Source organism: Mustela erminea, chromosome 12 (genome assembly GCF_009829155.1).
Source record: "Mustela erminea isolate mMusErm1 chromosome 12, mMusErm1.Pri, whole genome shotgun sequence".
Classification (NCBI taxonomy): Eukaryota; Metazoa; Chordata; class Mammalia; order Carnivora; family Mustelidae; genus Mustela; species Mustela erminea.
In genome coordinates this window covers 59,719,192-59,742,634 of record NC_045625.1, presented here as the reverse complement: position 1 = coordinate 59,742,634, position 23,443 = coordinate 59,719,192, and the positions used below count along the sequence as shown (strand labels likewise).

Here is a 23,443-nt window from a genome sequence, read left to right as displayed (position 1 = left end):
CTACACCAAAATTGTCCCAGATCAGGACATCTGGATGGCTCAGTAGGTTAAGTGGTTGCCTTCAGCTGAGGTCAGGATTCCAGGGTCCTGGAATGAGCTGAGTATCAGGCTTCCTGCTCCTCCCTCCCCCACTCCCCCCTGCCTGTGCTCTCTTTCTCTCTGTCAAATAAATAAATAAAATCTGAAAATAAATAAATAAATAAATTAATTAATTAATTAAATTAAAAAATGTCTCAGATTTTATATCTTGCAAAATTAAAGTCCTCTTAAGTCCCCTAAGCATGATGATCACATTACTAACTGGCATTACTGGCTCTTCCAGCCAGCATTAGAAAGGTGTATTCTACCTTGAAGAAATTTTGATTTGAAGGAATTTCAGTTATATGAGCAATGATTTTCCAAATTAGAACTTCGCTGTTTGTTTGAAAACCATTGTGAAACATTTTAAATTCTCACTGGTTCTGGCATCAATTTAATGAACCCTCCTTCATGACCTCCAATTAATTTTCAGGAGCCACCAATTCCAAAATTACTCAAAAGCACAAACACCAGTGAGAGAGAAAAAAAAAAAAAGAAAAGAAAAAGAAAGGAAGAAGAAATCACCAGAGGTGGCACCTCCCTTTCCCTTGGATATAGCCTGCCATTTGTGGCATGAGCCTATGAGTCTTGCTGAAGTCTGGGTTATAATTTCTAGGGAAAAGTGCTCCATTTTGATGCTCTCACTGCGTTGTCAGTCAGATCTATGTGTTCTCTACTCCCTCCCCTCGATCATTACAGGATAAACTCAATCTCCTAAATCTAGCTAGCAAAATCCTTTTAAATCAGGCCCCATTTTTCTCAGTCTCTCATGGATGATATCTCCCATAGGAAAGTTTCTTCTACTCACACTGTAATTCTTAACCGTTCCCCAGATAAATCATGTTCACTAAGTACTCTGGGTGTCTCTGAAAAGCCATGCAGCCAAAATTACCTTCTTTGTAATAAAGAGCCTTTCAAATATATTTAATATTTCCCTCCTCAGAGCTATTGTGTAGTAACTAAAATCCATTTTCCTGTACTTACTATCATCAGTTTATCTCCCTACACCATGAATTCTTCCATGTCTCATTTATATCCAAATCCCTTGCCATCAAACTAGTCTGGATCACTAGACTTTTTTATTTTTATTTATTTTTTTATTTATTTTTTAAGAAAGAGAGAGAGGGAGAGAATCTTAAGGAGGTTACACACCTAGCACAGGAGCCTGACACAGGGCTCCATCTCACAATACTGAGATCATGACCTGAGCTGAAATCAAGAGTCAGACCCTTAACCAATTAAACCACCCTGGAGCCCCTGGATTACTCAAATTTGGGTAGAACCTCCAATGATTCCCAAGGTTAAATATAAATATATATACTGGTGACTGAAAAATGAAAAAAAAAAAAAGTTTTTCTACTACATATAGTAGAAAGCTACATCTGGTAAAGAGTTTGTCAGAGAAATAGCTCAGGGTTACAGAGATAGATTTTGAATGAATAAAGGTCAAAATATACCAAAGAATAAAACTCCCGATAAAGGGAAATTTTCCCTCAACAACAACTCCAGATTATTGCAAGAGAAACTGTGGGGCCAAGAGAACAGGGAAAAGTGGGGACCCTGGCTCTTCTGCAGCGATATAGAAGCAGCTAAGACAAGTTGAGTTTGACCTCTCAATTCACTAGAGAATATTCTCCTGTCCCACCAGTTAGTTATAGCTAGAGAATTAAAAAAATATATAAAAATAATTCACCTTCAATGAGCTACATTTTACTTAACTTGAAAACTATGACTGTTTTGAGAAAGCGGGAATACAATCTGTTTATTTGAATGTTCACACATCATCAGCCAAGCAGAAGTCTATGGTGGACAGGTGTCAGAAACAATAGTTAAGAATGAAACTTCAAGGTGATTTTTCAGGGCTCCAAGTTGGAATGTTAAACATTGCAAATGGAACAGAGCATTTTGCAAATCAGACTAATTTTGATAACCTACTCCATTTGAGTTCCATCAGGCTGTCCTTTATGACTTTAAAGTTTTCATCAATATGACATACTTACATCTATAGCATTGTTCTACTGTTACTTGAAAAACAAAAGTGGAAAGATCAATAGCCATTGTACCATACACATCATATCAAACATCTCACTTGGCAGCTACTGGTTCAAAGGATAAAAAATAATTTACTTCAAGGGCTCCAAAGTCAACTACACTGGCTTAGTTACCTAGAAATGAGTTTTTAAAAAAGCTCTTAAACTTTGTTGTTATTTTCCATATTTAAAACCACCAATTTAGGTTAATAAAAAATCATCTTGAGATTCTTGAATTGATTCTTCATTTCCCAGGGCATTGTATCTACCCCCAAGACTTTGAATACTAGTTACATTAGCATCCATTAACATTGACCTACTAGTTATTACTTTTCTCAGGTTCAGCTCTCTGAAGAACCAAGCCAATATTCAGTACCAAGTGGCAAGTGTCAAAGACTTAAGATTGTTGCACCACTTACTAAAGGTTCCTACTAAAGAAATCTAGAATTAATAACCATTTATAAGAAATGAAGTCCTCACCTTGGGAAAAGCTGACAAAATTGACTTGTGCCCTACCAAAAGCAGTCTAATATATTTGCATGACCTTTCTTTCCTTCTTGGCTCATAAAGAACACTCCAGAGCCCCCTTTTCATATACATAAGTGCACAACAAAGATACTCTTTCTTGCATACTAATCGGAAAGTGGATGTAAAGAGTGTTCCTTTCTTATTTTTAATAAGGGTAATTAAATTCTATCCATTCCCCTTTTGCACAGAATCTCTTTGAATGTACTATCTTCATTAAATTTTCATGAGAAACATCACAATGAAACAGATTCAAATAGCCAGAACTCTTACACATTGACAGATGTGGCTTGTTTCCAATTTGACTGTAAGGTATTTGGCAATAAAACTCAGTATTCAACATAAAACGAACTGTAGAAATAATGAAATTTCTAATTGGAATGCTTATCTCAGTGGGTGTAGTTTAGAAGATGTTAATTGCTTTTTTTTTTCACCTTCTACATTTTTTAGTGATTTATATAAAACTACCTTGGCCATTTGATAACATCAATTTTGACAGCTCATCAAATGTGTACTACCAGGAACTATGGGGAAAAAATCAATAACTTTTATATCTTAACTACATAAACTTTTACAGAAAAAAAGCAGCTATCAAAAATCAACAAATTGTTAATATGTTAGCAGCTTTAAACTTTTACACGAGGTGAAAAGAAAAACATTTTGTCCTATTCATTAATGTGCTCATTAAGCTTTAAAGTGCCTTACTTATCACTGTTCCATATTAATATTCAATCATGCAGAATTAGCTATTAATTCATCAACAATTTAAATCAGACTTGACCTTCACGAAGCCATTTGGTCTGTCATTTTGAGAGGCCATTAAAGGGCAGATTACTACATACTTGTGCTTAGTAAATCATGGAAGTCATACATATTTTGTTTGGAATGGCAGCTATAATACACCTGGAAATACAGCACATTCTTTGACTCTGTTTGGTGTCTTAATGAAATATGCTGATATGAAGCTTACAGTTCCATTAAGGAAAGAGAAACATGAATGTCAGCACTTTCCAGAGTTAAATTCCCATTTCTGCAGAACTTGTGTTAATAACCCCTGACCTACCCAGGCCCTGAATGGAATGTATGGGGAAAAAATCCAACAGTGTTTTGTAGGGACTCATGTTTTAGATATCGGTGAATCATCAAATAAAAGCTTTTGCATAATTTGATCAGTTAAACTACTTTCATTGTTCATCCATAAAAAAAAAAAAAAATTAACGATATTTTTACTTGCTCTCAAATTCCACAAACACTGAAATTCTCTTATTTGATAGGAAAACCTCAAAATTAAATTGCCTGCTAAGACCAAAGTCTTCTTCCAAGGTGGCCCAAGCAGTTCATTTTGCCAAATCTGGCTGAGACTCTGAATGAACTCAAGTAGACAGGTGCTTTGACTCTGGTCCCAAATGATTTAAAGAAGTTTTCAGTGAGGGCGCCTGGGTGGCTCAGTGGGTTAAGCCGCTGCCTTCGGCTCAGGTCATGATCTCAGGGTCCTGGGATCGAGTCCCGCATCGGGCTCTCTGCTCAGCAGGGAGCCTGCTTCCCTCTCTCTCTCTGCCTGCCTCTCTGCCTACTTGTGATCTCTGTCTGTCAAATAAATAAATAAAATCTTTAAAAAAAAAAAAAGAAGAAGAAGTTTTCAGTGAAGGACTGTTTGCCATGGTGCTACATTTCCGATTCATCATGGCAAATACATCAATGGTATGCTTTTACAAAAGCAGTATTAAAAGATTTGGCAAATACACCTGATCATTTAGATACTATGAACAATGTAGAGGTTCTGATGAGAATGATAATGCCGTAAAATGAAATCAGAATCTGGAGGAAGAGATAAGTTGTCGTTGTTTTTTCCTTAGAGAATTCAGCCCCCTGAATCATTTTTCTGAGTACCAAGCAATTCACAGTGGCTCCTTGTTTGAAGCCCTCAACTGGTGTTATCAATCAACCCCTTAATAAGTCAATGAGGGTGCTTGAACTCAGAAGCTCATAGAGGGCAGGGCTCTGTGTTTTTTCCTTTGTAACCATGACAGTGTACAATGAACATTTGCAAATACACATGTTTAAGGAGTTGTGGCAAACATTTCAGCACTCACTCATGTGGCATTTCTGAATTCCTACTGAGTTTATTTAATGTTATTCATTTAAACAGTTAATCATTCTTTTTAAAATATTTTTATTTAAATTCAATTAATTAACATATGCTGCATTATTAGTTTCAGAGGTAAAGGTCAGAGATTCATCAGTCTTCTATGTTACCCAGTGCTCATTATATCACATGCCCGCTTTAATGTCCATCACCCAGTTACCCTAACCCTCCTTTCCCACCCCTTCAGCAACCCTCAGTTTGTTTCCTATGATTTAGAGTCTTTTATGGTTTGTCTCTCTCTGTGGTTTCATCTTATTTTATTTTTTCCTCTCTTCCCCTATGATCCTCTCTTTTGTTTCTTAAATTCCACATATCAGCAAGATCATATAATTGTCTTTCTCTGACTGACTTATTTTGTTTAACTTAATACCCTCTAGTTCCATCCTTGTCATTGCAAATAGCAGTTAATCATTCCTTAATGGTTTTGTGGTTATACATGTGGCCTCCCCAATTTTGTTATAAGTCAAAGACACATAAGATTATCTTGTAACTACTATTTTTTATAGTGTCTTAAGTAGTATGAGACTTACAGACTCACAAAAATAGTCATTAACGGCTATTTACCTTTATAGTCATAAGCTTTAATTAATTAGTAAACAATTTTCATTTGTTGAGATATGCAATTCATGCCTGCCTTTTTATAATTTAGTGTGGTCGTTGCCCTGGAAAAACACAATTCAGTGTCTGCTTTATCTAATTTTATAGAAAGCCTCCCTCCATATACTGGTTGTAAATTCCTATAAGTCGAACTGCAACCACATAACAAAAACATTACATGTAAACACAATGAAACTCAAAAGAATACAAAAAAAGGTGTACATGTGCTCTGTTATGCCATATTTGGAAAAATGAAATTATTGATGTTCAAACTTATGATAAAACCCAAGTGAATCACTCAATTGTATGTTGAGGCAACCACTACGGGTCATCTTTCATTGACAGGAGCAAATATTCCTCAGCAGCTAGATATCCTAAAGCTTTAGGCATTCACAATGTAATCCTAAAGAAGCTCTAAATTTTGTTTTTGTTTTGAGAGATGAAGGCATTAAGGAAATTTTTCATTAAATTAGAAAAGTCAAATGTTAGATGGATCATATAAAGAGTATTTTCTTAATAAAAGTGGTAGGCCTTTTAAATATAATGAAAGATATCTGTACCTGCTAAAGAAACAATACTAATCTATGCCACACAAAGCCAGTATGTTTTTACACTTAATGAAAAAATACAAGTTCTCTTGAAAAGTTTAAATAAGTTGGTGTTCAGGTGGTCATATAACAAAATATTTTCATATTTATGAAAAGTGAATTAAAATAAAAAGAGCTTTTGAACTATTAGATTGAAGAATCTACTGGGTAGTCAATAGAAGGCATCATTCATTCTATAGACATATATGAAATGCCTCTGTTGTGCCAACTGTGGGCCCAGCACTGGGTATGAAGCAATCTAGAGAATCACTACACTGTTGTGATTTATTTGTATCTGCCGAATAATTAGATTCTTTGGCAGTGAGATAGTACTCAGCAAATAGTTGGGAGGACTGAAGGAGGCTAGCACTGCTGGGCACTGGGGTCTTGCATTTCATACAATACTAGCATATATACACTTACTCAACCCCAAGCTCCCACAATAGATGTAAACAGAACAGAGTCATGTGACTCTAAGTACTGATATAACAAAAACTGTAACAATAAACTGTAAATGGGAAATATTCTATGCAAATCATGAAAAAAAGAAACAAACCCACAAGGACTGTCTAGACATGCAAGTGAATTTAGAAAGCAGAATCTGCGTCAAGTAAACTTTTCAAAGATTATAAAAGGCCTCATTTCTCCCTTTGAACAAGGTTTTACATTCTTTGATTAATCAATAGCAGAAATAAAACAAATCCATATTGTCATATGACTTGTTCCCAAAACAAATTAAAAAAAAAAGCCCTAAACATTTGGGACAGAAAAGCTTTGCTGTGAATGCCTGAAAACACTGAAATAATCTGAGCCTTACTGAAGTTCCCTGAGGCAAAGGTGTATCATAATTACCATCTTCTGCCAAAACAAAACAAACACTCAGCAAAATTAAATTACTTGTTCCAGGTCATAACTACAGCAAAAAGTTTGTTTTTGAAGTATTTTTACATCATCATGATACCTCTTTGTCAATAGCTGTCCTTTAAATAAATATTCATCATGGACAGTGAAAGAATTCTTAATCAAAGTCAAACTACAATGGAAGGAATGGCAAAAAAATAATTTGAATAGCCATTTTTAAAAATTTTTGAAATATTTTATTTGTCAGAAATAGAGTGAAAGAGAGAGCATGAGTAGCGGGAGGGACAGAGCTAGAAGCAGGCTCCCATATCCCATATGGATATCCATATCCAGGAGCTGGATATGGGACTCCATCCCAGGACCCTACGATCATGACCTAAGCCAAAGGCAGATGCTTAACCGACTGAGCCACCCAGGCGCCTCTCTCTCTCTCTCTCTCTCTCTCTATATATATATATATATATATATATATTTTAAGCAGAAAGCACTAAAGTTCCATGGAACATAATAATAATAATTTTAAAAACAGTCCAATGTTTTTAAGAAAATCTACCTTTTGACATATATCAATTGGCTTCTCATTTGTTTAGCGTTGGTTCCAGGTGGAGACGTAAATCTGCCATGTATCATAGCCAATAAAACGTGCATGACAAACGGAAGAGTGTGGAAAGGATGGTAAATATAAAATAATTTCCCTAGGGAGCTCAAGTTCAGCACTGTGCCCATGTCTTTAACCCTTCTATAATTTCTGTTTCATTAGTTAGGAAGGGCTGTAAGTGGCAGGACTTTTCTTCCCAGCAGACATCAAAAGACAATACAAAGAGCAGAGAACCAAACATCGGTAGACTCCACAGATCAACCAATGACCTTAGGCCACATGGAGGTCTCCACAGTAATAAGGGGGCAATAATGACCATCCCAAACAGCTTTGTCTGGGAGAGGAGACAGATCAGTGTTTCAGTGGCTGAAAGGTCCAGGGTTTACTGGTTAGAGTGTTTGCTATTTTGTTGATCAGCAAATGAGTTCCAAGTCATTATCTTTCAGAATAAACTACAGTATCAGGCTACAAACAAGAACCATTTCTTTTCAGAATATTGTCCCTGAAGAGGGGGAAAGCACTCATTATTCTTTCCTTAAAGAAAACAGTGTAAATAAGGCTTTTATTTTCACCATTCCAGATGGCAGCAGTGTATAATTTGCACTGTTTTGACATCATGACTGTATTATTCAAAATCAATCTTCCTACAAGTGTACTGAATAAGGGACTGAAAACAGAAAAATAAAAAGAAAAGAAGTAAAAGCTAAATCAACATTTTCCAGCAAAGTCGGACTCCTGGGCCATTATCAAAATGATATTCATATGAATGAAATTGAAAAACTATGCATATAAATAAAGTGGTTTCTAATTATAAGTCAAAGGCTACTCTAAATCAGAAAGAAATTATCTAAAGCAGGAGAAAACTGCCAGTTAATAAATGAAATCCCAAATGGAATATTTAATAAATATAAGATCTGGTCCCCAAAAAGTAATTAAGAACAAGATGTGATGAATGTTTAGTCCAAGTTCCTCTTTGTAAGTTATTACATGCAGATGGTATGTGTGTCTTAATATGGCTGTAAATCAATCAGAGAAGCTTTTATTTCAGAGACGATTTAGGTATCTCTTAAGGGCAGTTACAGGGCACTAGCATCTCTAATGATTTCTCATAGAATTATGCCATGCAAGAATAGAAAATTGGACACTGATAAGCTGATAAGAGCTTCATTAGCAGCTACTAAATATTCAGCATACTAACCAACTGCCCACACAGCATTCCAGAGCAAAGTCCATTTCCTGAAATACTCTTCACATGTTGAGGGGGTTGTAAGGCACTCTTGGCACAGAATAAAGCAAACTTATTTAGAAGTAATGTATGCAATTATCCTACAAATCACAAAGCAATATCTACACAGAACACAAACCCAGTTAGATTATATTATCATTTGTATAAATGTGGTAGCTGCAATTTCACATTCTTTAAGTCAGTTATTAGTTATCTGTGGTCGGGTTCAGCAAGTGATCACACTCTTTGTGATGAATGAAGATGAATTTGTGGGGTTATGGAAGTATCCTTCCCTAACAACACTATTAGTTCTTGGGTATTTAAGCACATATTTAGGAATCAGGGTGATGCTTTTACTCCTTTCCCTCTAATGCAAATCTGATTACAATAATAAAATCCAATGTCCACCCACTTTTACAAACCTCACTGCTTTGTATTAGTATTACTAACAAGCTGGTATCATGATACACTGTACATTATCCAAAGTTTACATATTATGAATGATCAAATTTAAAAAACCCTTTTTACATAAATTTATATTTAAATCAAACCATCAGTTGTTTTTGTTTCTGTGGGACCTCTGGGAAGTAATTAGTTTATGAGGTCAGGGCCTTTATGAATGCGATTAGTGCCCTCCTGAAAGAGATGCTAGTGAGAGCTCCTGCCACTTCTATGTAAGGATACGCATTCCAAAGAGGACCCTCTATGATCCAGAAAGCAGGCTCCTGCCAGACACCAATGGGCCAGCAACTTGATCTTGGACTTCCCAACCTTGATAACTATGAGAAATACCTTTCTGGTTGTATGCCACCCAGTTTATAGCATCTGGTTATAGCAGCCTGAACAGACGAAAAGATAGCCAAAGATTCATTATCTAAATATGATCCAAGAAAGCATCAGCAAAACCCAACATGAAAACATTTTATGATATTACAAACGCATTATCTTCAAATCTATCAAGATCAGGAATGTCAAAGGAAAACCTGAGAAGCTCTTTCAGATTGACAATTAAGGGCAAAGTACAGTTTGAACTGGAGCTTCAGAGGGCAAGCAGAGCAACCTGAATGGGATGCACCGTAAAAGCTGAACGGGGAATCTGCTGAAGTGTGATTTGAGGATTACATGGTTATGCTGAACCAATATTTACTTCCTGATTTTGATGATTATCTTGTAGTCAAGTAGGAGAAGCCCTTGTTTGGAGAAATAAAGGTATTTGAGGGTGATGGGTGTCATGTCACCAATTTAATCTCGGATAGTACAGGAAAAGTTCTTTGTATTGTAGTTTCCAGTTTCTTATAAGACTGGGATTGTTTCAAAATTCTAAAATTACATAAAAATTAATCACTATAATTGTATTATCATAAATAGATGTGATTTTACACATTTTAAGGTTATCTTATTACTATCTCAGTTGTACAAGAGTTACCCCCAAGGCTTCTGAATAGCTGGGTGTACTCAGCATTTTGTTCCAATTCTGAAGAATATTCCTAAATACATACTTCATTCGAGGTCCTCTTAAACATTAAAACTAGTTAAATGAAACTTCAGCTGTTACCAATATTATACCAACAATGTTTGGTCTGGAAATCTGTAAATTCCTTTAAAATTAAGACAAATACTTCACTATCAATACTGAACAATGAACAAAAATGGAGTATGATTCAAGAGCAAAGCCAGCACATGAAAAGAAAATGCAGAGAAACCAATACTCTAAAAAATAATTTCAGATTTACAATTTTTGTTTAGAAAAGTGAAAACGCAAAGTAGATAGACAATTAATTTTCTCTGAAAGCATCTAAGAAAGTTTAAGAAGGAAGATGACCTTTGCTTCCTTACAACTATAAGATTGTCCGTTTGATTCAACACCCATGAGTCTCAGAAATCCGAGTATTGTTTCTCAAGCCAGGCTTTGAAACTTTTCAGAGAAATCTGCCTTCCCCCGGCTCTTCACAGTTCTCCCCCTAGACCTACAGCACCATAAAGCAAAACACTTGCCATTCTGTGTCTTTAAGCATTTAGGGAAGTGGGGCAACCATAACAAGTAAAAAATAAAGTGATTCCAAAATGTCTAAATTTCAACATTTCTCATAGTTTTAAAGGCAAACTGTGGTAGGTATTTTTTCTATCTGAGGGAGAAGATAGATTCTGAAAACAGGTGATGGCCATTTTCTTCAAGGGATATCTTGGAAAATAAAAATATCAAATCTTAAAACAAATATAATATATAAAATGTTTCACTGTACAGAATGAAAACTACATGAGCAAATTAATAAACCTTTAAATGTAACTTGTATTTCAAAAATGTGTTATATATCTTTGGAGGATAATTTCCCCTAAATTCAAATAATGTTCTGTTTATATGCCAAAAGTGAGCTTCAATTTAACACCAAAGAATTACCAAATTGCACTACTTTGTCATAAGACTTTTTTCTTAAGCCTTTGGAATCACAAACTGTCAACATATAGATACTACCCAAATAAATTTATAAGTATGGTTTTTAAAAATTTTTTTAATTTTCTTTCCTCTTTACATAAACTAGCTAAAACAATACCATATATTTTTTAAAGTTTTATTTATTTATTTTAGCAAGATGGAGAGAGAGCATGTAGGCATGCATACATGCATGGCGGGGAGAGGGGAGGGAGAGGGAGAGAGAGAGAATCTCAAACAGTCTCCCTGCTGAGCCCAGAGCCCAAAGCAGGGCTGGATCCCACAACCCTGAGCTTCTGACCTGAGCTGAAATCCAGTCTGGCGCTTAACCAACTAAGCCACCCAGGTGCCCCAAAACAATATCATATGTAAATGCAAATGTGAAGGGGTTCTCTCTCAAATAAATAAATAAAGTCTTCTTTTTTTTAAAATTTATTTATTTCAGAGAGAAAGAGAAAGAGAGAGAACACAAGTGAAAAGGGGAGGAGGAGCAAAGGGAGAGGGAGAGAGAGAGAAGCAGACTCCTTCCTAGTTCAGAGCCTGATGTAGGACTCAGTCCCATGACTTTGAGATCATGATCTGGGCTGAAATCAAGAGTCTGTCACTTAACCAAGTGAGTCCCCCAAGGTGCCCCTAAATAAAATCTTTAAAAAAATGTAAAATTTAAAAAAAAAATGTAGAAATGTATTTAGTACATTTTGACATGTCAAAAATACTAACATGCTACCTACCAGGAAGTCAGACATTTAGAAAATAGCCAGATAAAAGAAAATCTACCAAAAATGACCAAAATCATCACCAAAAATCACATGAATAAAATTCCATATCCATTGCTGCTAGGTGAGGTATCAGGCCTGCATATATAAAATTCTAAAGGCTAGATTTTCCTCAATAGTAGGTTAAGCTCAGCAAATGACAAAAAAGTCTTAGGCAAAGCCTGAGGGGATTACATAAAGGATTGTGGTCTTTTTCCTAAAAATAAATAGAAGGTAAAGAAAAAGTTTTCGTGTTATAGATAAATGTGTGGACACTGAAGTGCCTACAGACTTATGTGTTAGAAGGGTGTATTGCTTATCAAATTTCCATTTTAAAAAACATCCTTTTAACTATAGTGTGAAAAATGCATTGGATAGGGGAAGCAAAAAAAAAAAAAAAAAGAAAAGAAAAGAAAAGAAAGTATACAGGAAGGCCAATTTGGTGAGACAAGACCAAGCCTATATACCAGGTAAGTGGTGGAGAAGGGGAAGTATGAAGTGAAATTAATTTTAGCTTTATTGACAATACTTAACTGACAAGTTTATTTATCATATAACTGGCAAATAAAACTAAGATATTTAAAGTGTACATGGTGGTGACTTGATAAGTATATATGTTGAGAATAATTTGAAGGTTAGTTTTACATGACTTGCTTGGGTGCTATTTTAAGGATGGAGAATCAGGGAGAATTATCAGGGAGGCTTTTCTAAAAATATGTGATGGATTCAAGAATACATTTCCAGTCCCATCTTCTGTAAGGGAATAATGTCACACATTTGAGACATGTATGTTATGGATGATATGCTGCCCTGAAGGCTGGACTCTATCTTTTCTTTTCTTTTTTCTTTTTTTTAAATTTAAAATTTTTATTTTTATTTATGTATTTATTTATTTTTTTAAAGATTTTATTTACTTACTTGACACAGAGAGAGGTCACAAGTAGGCAGAGAGAGACAGGGAAGCAGGCTTCCTGCTGAGCAGAGAGCCTGATGTGGGGCTCGATCCCAGGACCCTGGAATCAGGACCTGAACAGAAGGCAGAGGCTCCACTGAGCCACCCAGGCGCCCCAACTCTGTCTTTTCTTCACCAGGGTAGCTCACCAGGGTGGAGCATAGCACTAAGCACAAATTAGCTGCCAAATGAATACTGACCCACATTTACTTTCAGAGACTGGCAGAAGGGGCTGGCAAATATACCATTTGCTTTGAGATCATGATCTGGGCTGAAATCAAGAGTCTGTCACTTAACCAAGTGAGTCCCCCAAGGCACCCCTAAATACAATCTTGTATGGTAGTCTCAGGGTAAAGGCAAGAAAGGACTGGCTCTGCCTATACAAAAGTGAGCTCAGCATTCTTGGTGTGGATGTGCAAGGGATTCCTTAAGCACTCGTTTAGAGTGGTATGGAGATATCCAGGGATTTGCATCAATTTTTCCCCACCCACAGTTAATTCCCTCAATCAGAAGATAACTAAGTGTGTCAGGGTATTTTTCTTTCCAGCCAGATAAGAAGCTCACTAGACATCAGGATATCAGAGTCAATGACCTCCTGAATAAAAGGGAAAATAAACTGAGTTGTACTCCTATGAAGAAATGCCATTCAGAATCTCCTTAAAGATAACTCATGTCTGTTACTACATGCCAATTAAGTAGATACAAGTTTCCAATGACAAGATATTCAGTAGCGATACAATAAACCTATTCCTTAACATCCTGAAAACAACCCAGAGTTGTTCATTTTCATTTAGTTGCAATAGACTGACATATTGTTATAAATTTAGAAAACATACAATCTCTAATTCTTAACAAAGTGACAGCAACTTGACAAGTGAAAAAGTTATCTCAGCCTTGAATTCACTGGCACAGAAAGCCCACATATACCACTGTTCTTTCCACAGCACAAGTGGATGGTTTTTATGTTTCCTTGAAGATTAATGCTGCTTCAATTGCTCAGTAATGATGGCTATGAGGCTGCTGAGTAAATAATCTGCATTCATTAAAGGAAGCAACAACTTGTATTTCAGCCACCGATCCCTAAAATAACTAATGCTAGTTAAGTGTTCATTGTTATAAAGATAAAATAATATGCCATACAGCTTTATAAAATATACATGACAGGTTTCATGGGCAAATTATAATCAAAAGGCATATTTTATAGTTTCTCAGGAATTAACTCAGAAGAACATAAAATATAATCAAGAATGTTTACCCAGTGGGAAGAAAACATTTTCAGTTTAGTTTTTTCCTAATGGCTATCATATCTGCCCCCCACTCCCTCTTCCCTCCTCAGCGTTGATGACTTAGACATGATAGCCCACAGACTTCCATTTGCTGAAAAGCTGTTGGGCACATCATATGAACTCAATTGTTTGAATCCTGACAGATCTGTTTCTTTGGTAATAGCAGTTAAGTCACACAATAAAGCCAATCAATCCAACCCCACTGCCAACTCTGAACTTTCTTCTCCCCTCCCTTCTCCCCAGCCCTCTGCTGGTAGTTCTCAGGTGACTCAGGTATATGCTCTCTTCCCAAAGCCTAATCCACCTTCCTGAACATAGTTAAGTAGAGTCCTAGTTAAGTAAGTAAGTAAGTAAATAAATAAATATACAAACCCTTCCTGGGATATCAGTTTTCCTGGTGTGTTTTAAGAGATTTAAGAATATCTTAGATATATAATCATAGTTTTGAAATGTTTGTCTCTTCAGTTAAGTTAACATTTAAACAGTTAAATGTTTATCTCTTCAGTAAGGCTAAGTTGGCTCACCCTTTCCTCCTTCATTGCCAGACATAATTTCTTTCTTCATATTTTGAATCCATTTCCTGGCAGGGAGGATAATATTTATCTCATACTTACATCCCCCTATCAAGGAGCCTACTGTTTGTTCAAACATACAGTGACATATTTCTGATCATTTCAATTTTAGTTATTCTATTCAACCCACAGCAGAGTTCTTCAAGGGTACTGAGTACTACGGGATCCCTATTGTGTTACTGGGAAGAACTGTGTTCTTCTGGGATAGTCTTCAAAAGGTAGATATTAAATGGAAAATTTATCACTAAAATTATTTATAAATTATAGAACATGAGATAATTCTGAGAAGTAGGGCATTCTGATAAAATATGTAATACTAGACTAGACCCTAGAACAGAATTAAATGATAATAGATTTTATCACTGCCTTTAAGAAAATAGCTGTGCAGATCAACTAAAATCAAAGACACACTTTTTGGTAGATACTCTGAAGTGCTCAACTGTTCTCAGTAACACTGTCTATACAGACATTACCTCATTCACTTACGAAAGGTCAGATATTGCAACTCATTGATCACAGTTAAGTGTTCACATGGTGTTTTATGGAAGCCTTTTGTTTTAAATGTAACAAATGAGATAGATTCTTACATTTAATCTCTTAATAGTTTTTCAGGTTTTAATTACTATATCCATGCTTTATGGCATAGATTGGTAGTTCTTAATTTCCTCGTAATTCCATTTGAGAAGAGATCTGACATCTTCATGCAAACTTAAACTGAAATTATGGGTGCTCCCTTGGTCCATCTCAATGTTGAGGGTGCTGGTCTATCCAAGCACATATTACCATGCTCCTTAGTTTCCTTAAAGAGATATAAAAACTTAGCCTTAATACAGATCGTTGCCAAAATAAAAAACTCTCCTCAGTTATCCACCCAGGTTTACTTTACTCTCTCCTTCTCAGGGATCTCAATCTCATACTGATGATAAAAATCTATCACAACTTGGCAAGACAAACAATTAAATATGAATAATTAGCTGAAATAATGCAATCTCATCCATTCCTCCATATAACATTAAAAATAAGGGGAACACTTGGGTGGCTCAGTGGGTTACATCACTGCCTTTGGCTCAGGTCATGATCTCAGGGTCCTGGGGTCGAGCCCTGAATCAGGCTCTCTGCTCAGCAGGGAGCCTCCTTCCCCCTCTTTCTGCCTGTCTTTCTGCCTACTCGTGATCTCTCTCTGTCAAATAAATAAGTAAAATCTTTAAAATAAAACAAATAAACAAAAAAAAATTAAAATAATCTTTTTAGGGGCACCTGCGTGGATTAAGCCTCTGCCTTAGGCTCAGGTCATGATCTCAGGGTCCTGGAATTGAGCCCCGCATCTGGCTCTCTGCTCAGCAGGGAGCCTGCTTTCCCCTCTCTCTCTCTGTCTGCCTCTCTGCCTGCTTGTGATCGCTCTCTGTCAAACAAATAAATAAAAATCTTAAAAAAAAAAAAAAAGTCCTTTGAATATCTAGAGGATCAGAGACTGGAATACCAGGACAATTTTCTCTTGTTTGTTAGTAAACAAGTCTTACTGAATTGTCTTTATGTATAATTCCCCAGGTTATAAAAAAGACTTTAATAAGCAGCAGTCCTATAAAGCTGGAGAGAGTTAAACATGCATAACGTGACAGAGTCTTTATTTCTGAAGAACTATGGGAGAAATATTTCCCCCCTGGTTACAGAATTAGGAAAAGTTATAATTTTTGGAAGAACTGATTTATTTCCATATTATAGACATTGTGCACAGGGTTGCTCTTTCTCACTTCCAGAACTGTTAGGAGATTTAGAGCTAAAACCGAGGTCTACGTGAAGCACAGACATAGAAGATGGTGGCCTGGCCTGTGTGTTCCAAACTCACTGTTCCACCATCACAATGTTTAATCTCGTTTCCGTAGTGTAGTGGTTATCACGTTCGCCTCACACAATGTTTAATCTCGTCACAGAGAACTTTTCTCTGTAAATTAATCTAATGTTCCTTTAAAGCAAGGTTAAAATAGATGAAAATGAATAAATATTATAAGTCCAATCTTTCAAAAAATACACAGTTAACAAAAGAGATGATCTCCAATATGTCAAGAGACATCCGAACAAATCAGCCTACATTGCCCACCACAGTCTATGAGAAATGTTAAAGCTACCTGCAGTTACGATAAGACAAAAACAAATTCATTAAAGTGAGCTTCTGAGATAGTATGGCATATAACTTTTGATTTGATGAACACTATCTTGAAGAAAGGAATTCAGAAAAAAGAGCTGGAGTGGGGTATGAAAGAATGGAGTGACTTCAGTATTTTATGTCTCTCTCAGGTAAATCACTTTAATTAAAATAGTTACTCCATGGCAAAGCTGAATGAATGTATCTCCTGAAGACATAGAATATATTCACATGCTTTTATATAAAGCACGTTATTATGTTATCTGCAAAAAATTATATTCAGATTTAGCAAACATTAAGTGACTGTACTATTTATTCAATTTAGAAAACACATTGAACACTTCTCAGATTCTCCACGTGAAAAATTGTTTAACACTTGAGGGCTCTAAGACCAGTTCCTCCAAAGTCTTAAAATGTAATGGTACGAACACGCATGAGAACAGAAGGAGCTATGTGATAGAACGAATTGCTAAGGGAGAACACATGCGGTGAGTAATGAATTTTGCTGGAGATCAGAGAAGGCAGGACTAACAGCAGGAATAGTGTTTTGACAAACATGAATATGCTGAGAGTCTTCGAGGTACAGGGAAATGATCAATGTACAGACATTAAATAAGTTATATATTTGGGGTGAGTGGGTGTGGCTGCTGCTTGGGTACAGTTGTTTTGGGATGGAGTCAGAAAGGCAGTGTGCCAGAGCATGTTGAAGCAGGATGCAGAGACTGTCAGCTAATCCCAACAGTGGAACCCAGAAGGTAGTAGGGTTTATTTGGCAGGCGCCATAGAGCTGGGGTTTTTTGTTTGTTTGTTTTTTAAGATTTTATTTATTTATTCGACAGAGAGAGACACAGCGAGAGAGGGATTATAAGCAGGGGGAGTGGGAGAGGGAAAATTAGGCTTCCAACCACGCAGGGAGCCTTATGAGGGACTGGATCCCAGGGTTCCGGGATCATGACCTGAGCTGAAGGCACCACTTAATGACAGAGCCACCCAGGCATCCCAATAAAAATAAATACCTGCTGAGTATTTTTTAACAGAGAAAGTAAGAAGAAACAGTTCTAGAACAGAATCTTTGTCAAGGGAGTTTAGTGGTAGGGGACAAAGAGCGAGAATAGTTAAAGTTGTCATATTCATTTTAATGCAAGATGACAGTCTTTGGATACAATGCCTGGGAAGAGAATGGAACAGATGAGTTAGCTGCACAATGGAAGAATGTTCGACAAATTTAGGAACTATTCATTTTACTTAAGGGGAAAATGTGGTAAAAGTATGTCTCAAGTTTCTAATTTCTTAGTTCTTTGGTGAACAGTGGTGGTTGGGTATGGTTGGATGTGAGCAAGTCTAAGAGGTATGGGAAGATGTAAGGAAAGCCCAAGATTTGAAATACGGTTTTGAGTGTCAATCATATACAAGTAAATATTGGAATCATGTGAACAGATGAGAAGAGACAGAGAGGAATTCACTGTGAGAAGAGTATGGGAAATAACCATGCTTATGGGGTTCTTCATGATGAGATGACTTCCTTTAAAAACTCCAATTTGTTGTAAATAAATTTTACTCATTATATCATATGGAATACTTTTCCATGCTGTGTCTGTATATCAAGTATTCTGTTGGCAAATTCTGCAAGTATTTTTTTCATAGAATAGTAGCTTTTTTATCCTATTACATCACAAAAATTATGATAGGTAATTACAGTTTTTAAGAGTCATAGACTTTACTCAGCATGCACGGGGTGTGGTGCAAAAATAATGAATACTGTTATGCTGGAAGTTAAAAAAAAAAAAGAGTCATAGACTTTAGATCTTTGTAGACATATGTGAATTCACAAATATGTGAATATTTACCTCGTAGGGAGGGCCATATGAGAAAACAACACAAACTTGGAAAGAAAAGACAAAGTAAAACAAAATAAGTGAGAAATAGCCCCCAAGAAGATTACTTAAATAGGCAGTATAAAATTACTCAAATTGTAAATTAGCCAGAAAAAAAGAAGAAAGCAAGCACTGTAATGTTAACTTATCAAGTCGACTGTTTTTTTTTTAATCATTCCAAAAGAAAGAAGATACTATTATTAGCACTAGCTTTAAGCCATGCAATCATCTAAAGAAGATGCCAATGTTTCAAACACTTCCATTTATCTATATTCATATCTCTATTCATGTACTAATCCCATGTGGCGCAACCGTTAGAAAATTAAGAAGGGCTAGTCAAGTCAGTGTAGGAGCACAAGACTAATCAAACATCACTGGTCAACTTGAACAGAACCAAGCTCAAAGCAAAAAACATATTAGGGAATCATTCGGAGTTTATGGAAACAACAAAAAAAAGTGGAGAAGGGCTCTCTACTTTTTATTCTATTTCTAGGAATTTGAAAATTGAAGGTCTAATCTCTGTTATTAAAATAATAATAATGGGTGCACCTGGGTGGCTCAGTGGGTTAAAGCCTCTGCCTTTGGCTCAGGTCATGATCCCAGGGTCCTGGGATTGAGCCCAGCATCAGGCTCTCTCTCAGCAGGGAGCCTGCTTCCTGCTCCCTCTCTCTGCCTGCTTCTCTGCCTACTTGTGATCTCTGTCTGTCAAATAAAAATAATAAGTAAAATCTTAAAAAAATTTTAAAAATTAAAAAAAAATAATAATGGCTTTCTATACATAAGAATGTGTTCTTCATTTCTATGAGCTTGTAGATTACTCCAGTATTTAAAATAAGAGGACTACATTTCAATATACACATAGTCAGGTCTCTAGTATTACTACATGTAATTTACATGCATATCATACCTCCCATATCTTATCTGGAGTATTGAGTATTAAATGATTTAGTGTGTATATGATGCTTAAAGTAGATTTGTCATATAAGGAATACTTAATATTCACCACTACTACTACAACATTACTTCAGGTAAAAAGCAAATAAAAAATATATTCCGTATTCTTTTATATCCTCCAACATAATTTGTGGTAAAAATGGCACCCCATTTAAGAAGAAATCATATTTTTCAATCACTTCACTACAACTAAATCCTTATCAAGGAGAAAATCAGAAATAAAGTGTTACATAATTGATAATATAAAAGCCCATCACTACAAATTCTTGAAGGATATGCTGGCCACCATGATCTAAAGGGCTGCCTCTGACAGTTGCTGACAGAAATACCTAAGATACTCAGATTCAGTGTTCAACTGTTCTGTTAATTCAGAAATGGATCAAGTCTTTTAAGCTAGAGAATTGAGAAAACGGGATCACCAGAGCAGGGTGTGACAAGAATATTCTTCCACAGGCCTGCCTCTGACAGTAGCTTATTCTATAGATGTCAAAACACATATTCACCACAACAAATAGCACATTTCAATCCTGCCTTGAAAGTAAGGTTGAATAAACTTCATTCCTGGCATGTCCTTGACACCTAGATGGCAAAACTCCTATAAAAACATAATCAACAGGACTATAACTTGGAGCTGATTTTTCTCAACAGATACCTTATTCCCTTTGAGCATTTCTTCCTTTTTTTTCTGAATTATTCAAAAGGTAACTTTTACAATAACTGGTAATCTTTTTCTTAAGGGATCCTAACTTCCATAAGGCTTGGGCATTAGGACTCCTAGAATATATTTTCTCATTATAATTTGTTTCAAATACAGAAGCCATGTAAGAAATTTTCCACTTTACATGATTGTTCTATATCGAGGGACATTCAATATGGGAGTTATCATCATCTAAACATCTTTAATTATGCTCCATATTGCATCAATTTGTTTTTAACAAGAACAACTCTCACCATTAAAGGTAAGAAAGTATATTACAGCTCTTTTTTATCCCCCCAATTCCCTTCCTTTGGGGGGATGGGGTGGAGAATAATCTTCCTAAAAGATTTATAAGGATGCAAGACTGACAGAACTGCCCAGCAGCCTGAAGAACCAGTCATTATAAAAAACGGCTTTAGATTCCAGCCTGTGTGGGAGAAGATATGATCATTTTCAATCACTTCATTATTAAAAAAAAATTAACTGGATTTACCTGAAATTGCTAACATTTCTGCAAAATTCATAAATACAATAATTCAATTTTCAAAGCATAGCTAAAAATTATCCATAGAATATTGACTCTGAATGCCACTCAAAGCAATCTCTGCTTGGAATAAACATGCACAGACTTCACTGATACACAATCAGCAGACTCAAACTCTGGAATAGATCAAACCAGAAATGGGATAGAGTCAGCCTGCTCCAAATAAGAAGAAGAGCATGTGTTGGCCTAAGCAAAGAAGTGCAGATAAAACAATGCATATTAGAATTCGGGTACAACTTTCTTGACTATATTTCATTTGTAGGGAAGACCTAAGTTGAAAACAACTGGTGGTTATACTCTATCCCTACCATTAATTTTTTTTCCATTTTATCTTATTTTATTTCTTTTTAGTGTTCCAAAATTCATTGTTTATGCACCACTACCATTCATTTTCAGGGAAGTAATCCTGTGTTGACTGTCAGATGATGGCACCAGATGCTTCTGCAGGGCTTCTGAGAGTAATAGCTCGGACCTACCTATTCCCAATAACCACAACCCCTGTAATACCGCAAATCTAATCCCTAATCTCTAGAAAAATGGGAGAAAAAAGAAAGTCAGTAGATATTTGGAAAGCCCAGGTTTCTTTCTCTCTTGGCAAATCATGATATAGTCTGGGATGCCAGCCAAAGGCAATGGTAGCAGGTTTCTCTTCTTGCTGTGTCTGAGTTGAGCAGGGTAAGATGGTTCTTTTTAAATATTTTCTCTTTTATGTGTGTATACACACACACATACACCCATACATAATAAATAAATACATATAAAATATATATATTATATATATAATTGTGTGTGTGTATGTGTGCGTGTATGTGTGTGTGTATTCACCCCCAAGAGGGAGAGCATGGGGGAGGGGCAGAGGGAGAGGGAGAAAGAGGACCTTAACCAGGCTCCACACCTACATGGAGCCCAAAGCAGGGTTTGATCTTATAACCCTGAGATCTTGACCTGAGCCAAAATCAAGAGTCAGTTGCTTAACCGAATAAGCCACAAGCACCCTGGGTGAGAGGTTTTTTTTTTTTTTTTTTAATAATTTTTTTCTTTAAGATTTTATCCATCCATTTGACAGAGAGAGAGAGAGAGAGAGAGAGAGAGAGAGAGCACAAATAGGGAGAGCAGCAGAGGGAGAGGGAGAAACAGGCTCTCTGCTGAGTAGGGATCCTGATACTGGGCTTGATCCCAGGACCCTGGGATCATGACCTGAGCTGAAGGCAGACATTTAACCCACTGAGCCACCCAGGCCCCCCTAGATGAGAGTTTTTGAGAGAATATGTGAGAAGTCTTTTGAAGAGATATGTGTTTCTCAGATATGTATGTACTTTTCTCCCAGAGAGTAGAGAAAGGAAATTTCACTGAAGTAATCAAATGAAGGGATTTTCATCAGTCCACATCATTATACTTTTCAGAGGATGGAGAGAGACTCCTGAGAAGTCCTTGTAGCTTTGTGAAAACATTCATGATGATAACAGGAGGGCCAAGCAAAAAGAAACCCAACTAAAGAAGGATCCGGCCAGCAAAATAACGGCTGTGAATAAATACATAAAGCTGTCCGCCACTAAGAAGGAGATGAACAATACTGGAGGCGAGAGAAAGCTAAACATGAACACAAGAATAATTACCCAGCCTCTGCCCTTTATGGTAGGCTGAAAGTGGCCATAAACTCTTAACACTGGGTTAGCCATATCACTTGCTTTAGGCAGTAGAACATTAGTAAGTTGACACATGCAATCATTTTGTATATCATTGAGCACCAGGGCCACTCTTTTGAACCATGAAAAAGACTTGCAGAGACATGTGACCCAATTGCCCCCCTTGTGAAAGCCAATAACGTGTCAAACCTCAGACAGGTGAATGAACACATTCCACATTATCTATTCATAATCTACAGAGTCATCACATAACCACAGATTCACGAGGGTCAGTGTAAATCAGTTAAGCTGGCCTAGACTACAATAACTACCCAACTAAAACACAGAATTTAGAAGATCATTTATTTCATGGAAACCATTTGGCTTCCATGCTAAGGTCCTTGCACTAAGAAGTGGAGTAGAGGACTGAGGGGTAACTGTATGACAGGTACATGGATGGCATTGTAAAATTTATGATCTCTTTTAATAGCCACAAAACCCTGTAAGAATTCTTATTCCTATAGATGTATTAATAGGCTCAGAGGAGCTGCATGACTGTTTTAGTAAGATATGACCTTGGTATTAGCCTGAAAATTCTATCCTCGCTTAAGGAGACAGGGCATGCATTCTATAATATAAGAAAGAAGGAAGCAGGGCTCCTAAAGAATTCAAAAGGGAAAAAAAAAGATACTGAATTAGTCAAGATGGGGATGATAGCAAAAAAACTTTATTAACATAAAGGATTTTGAATTATGTTTAAAAAACAGAAAGGAATCTAATGGTGGAAGTGAGGGGAATGAATTTCTTGTGTTTTCATATCATATAAATATATTTTAATATACAGAATTTTCAGATGTAGAAAATAGAAAGTAGGGGAAAATAAGCTTCTTGGTCACCTTCTAAATATAGTTATGAATAAGCTTTGGTGAACATACATAGTGTACTACATGCAGAGTATTCAGA

General features: G+C 36.2%; 1 protein-coding gene across 45 annotated transcripts in view; it reads right to left on the bottom strand.

The window, feature by feature from the left end:
- Window positions 1-23,443, bottom strand: part of PTPRD (protein tyrosine phosphatase receptor type D) — a 2,254,226-nt gene that overhangs the window by 195,583 nt on the left and 2,035,200 nt on the right. The gene's annotated exons all lie outside the window — the stretch shown is intronic.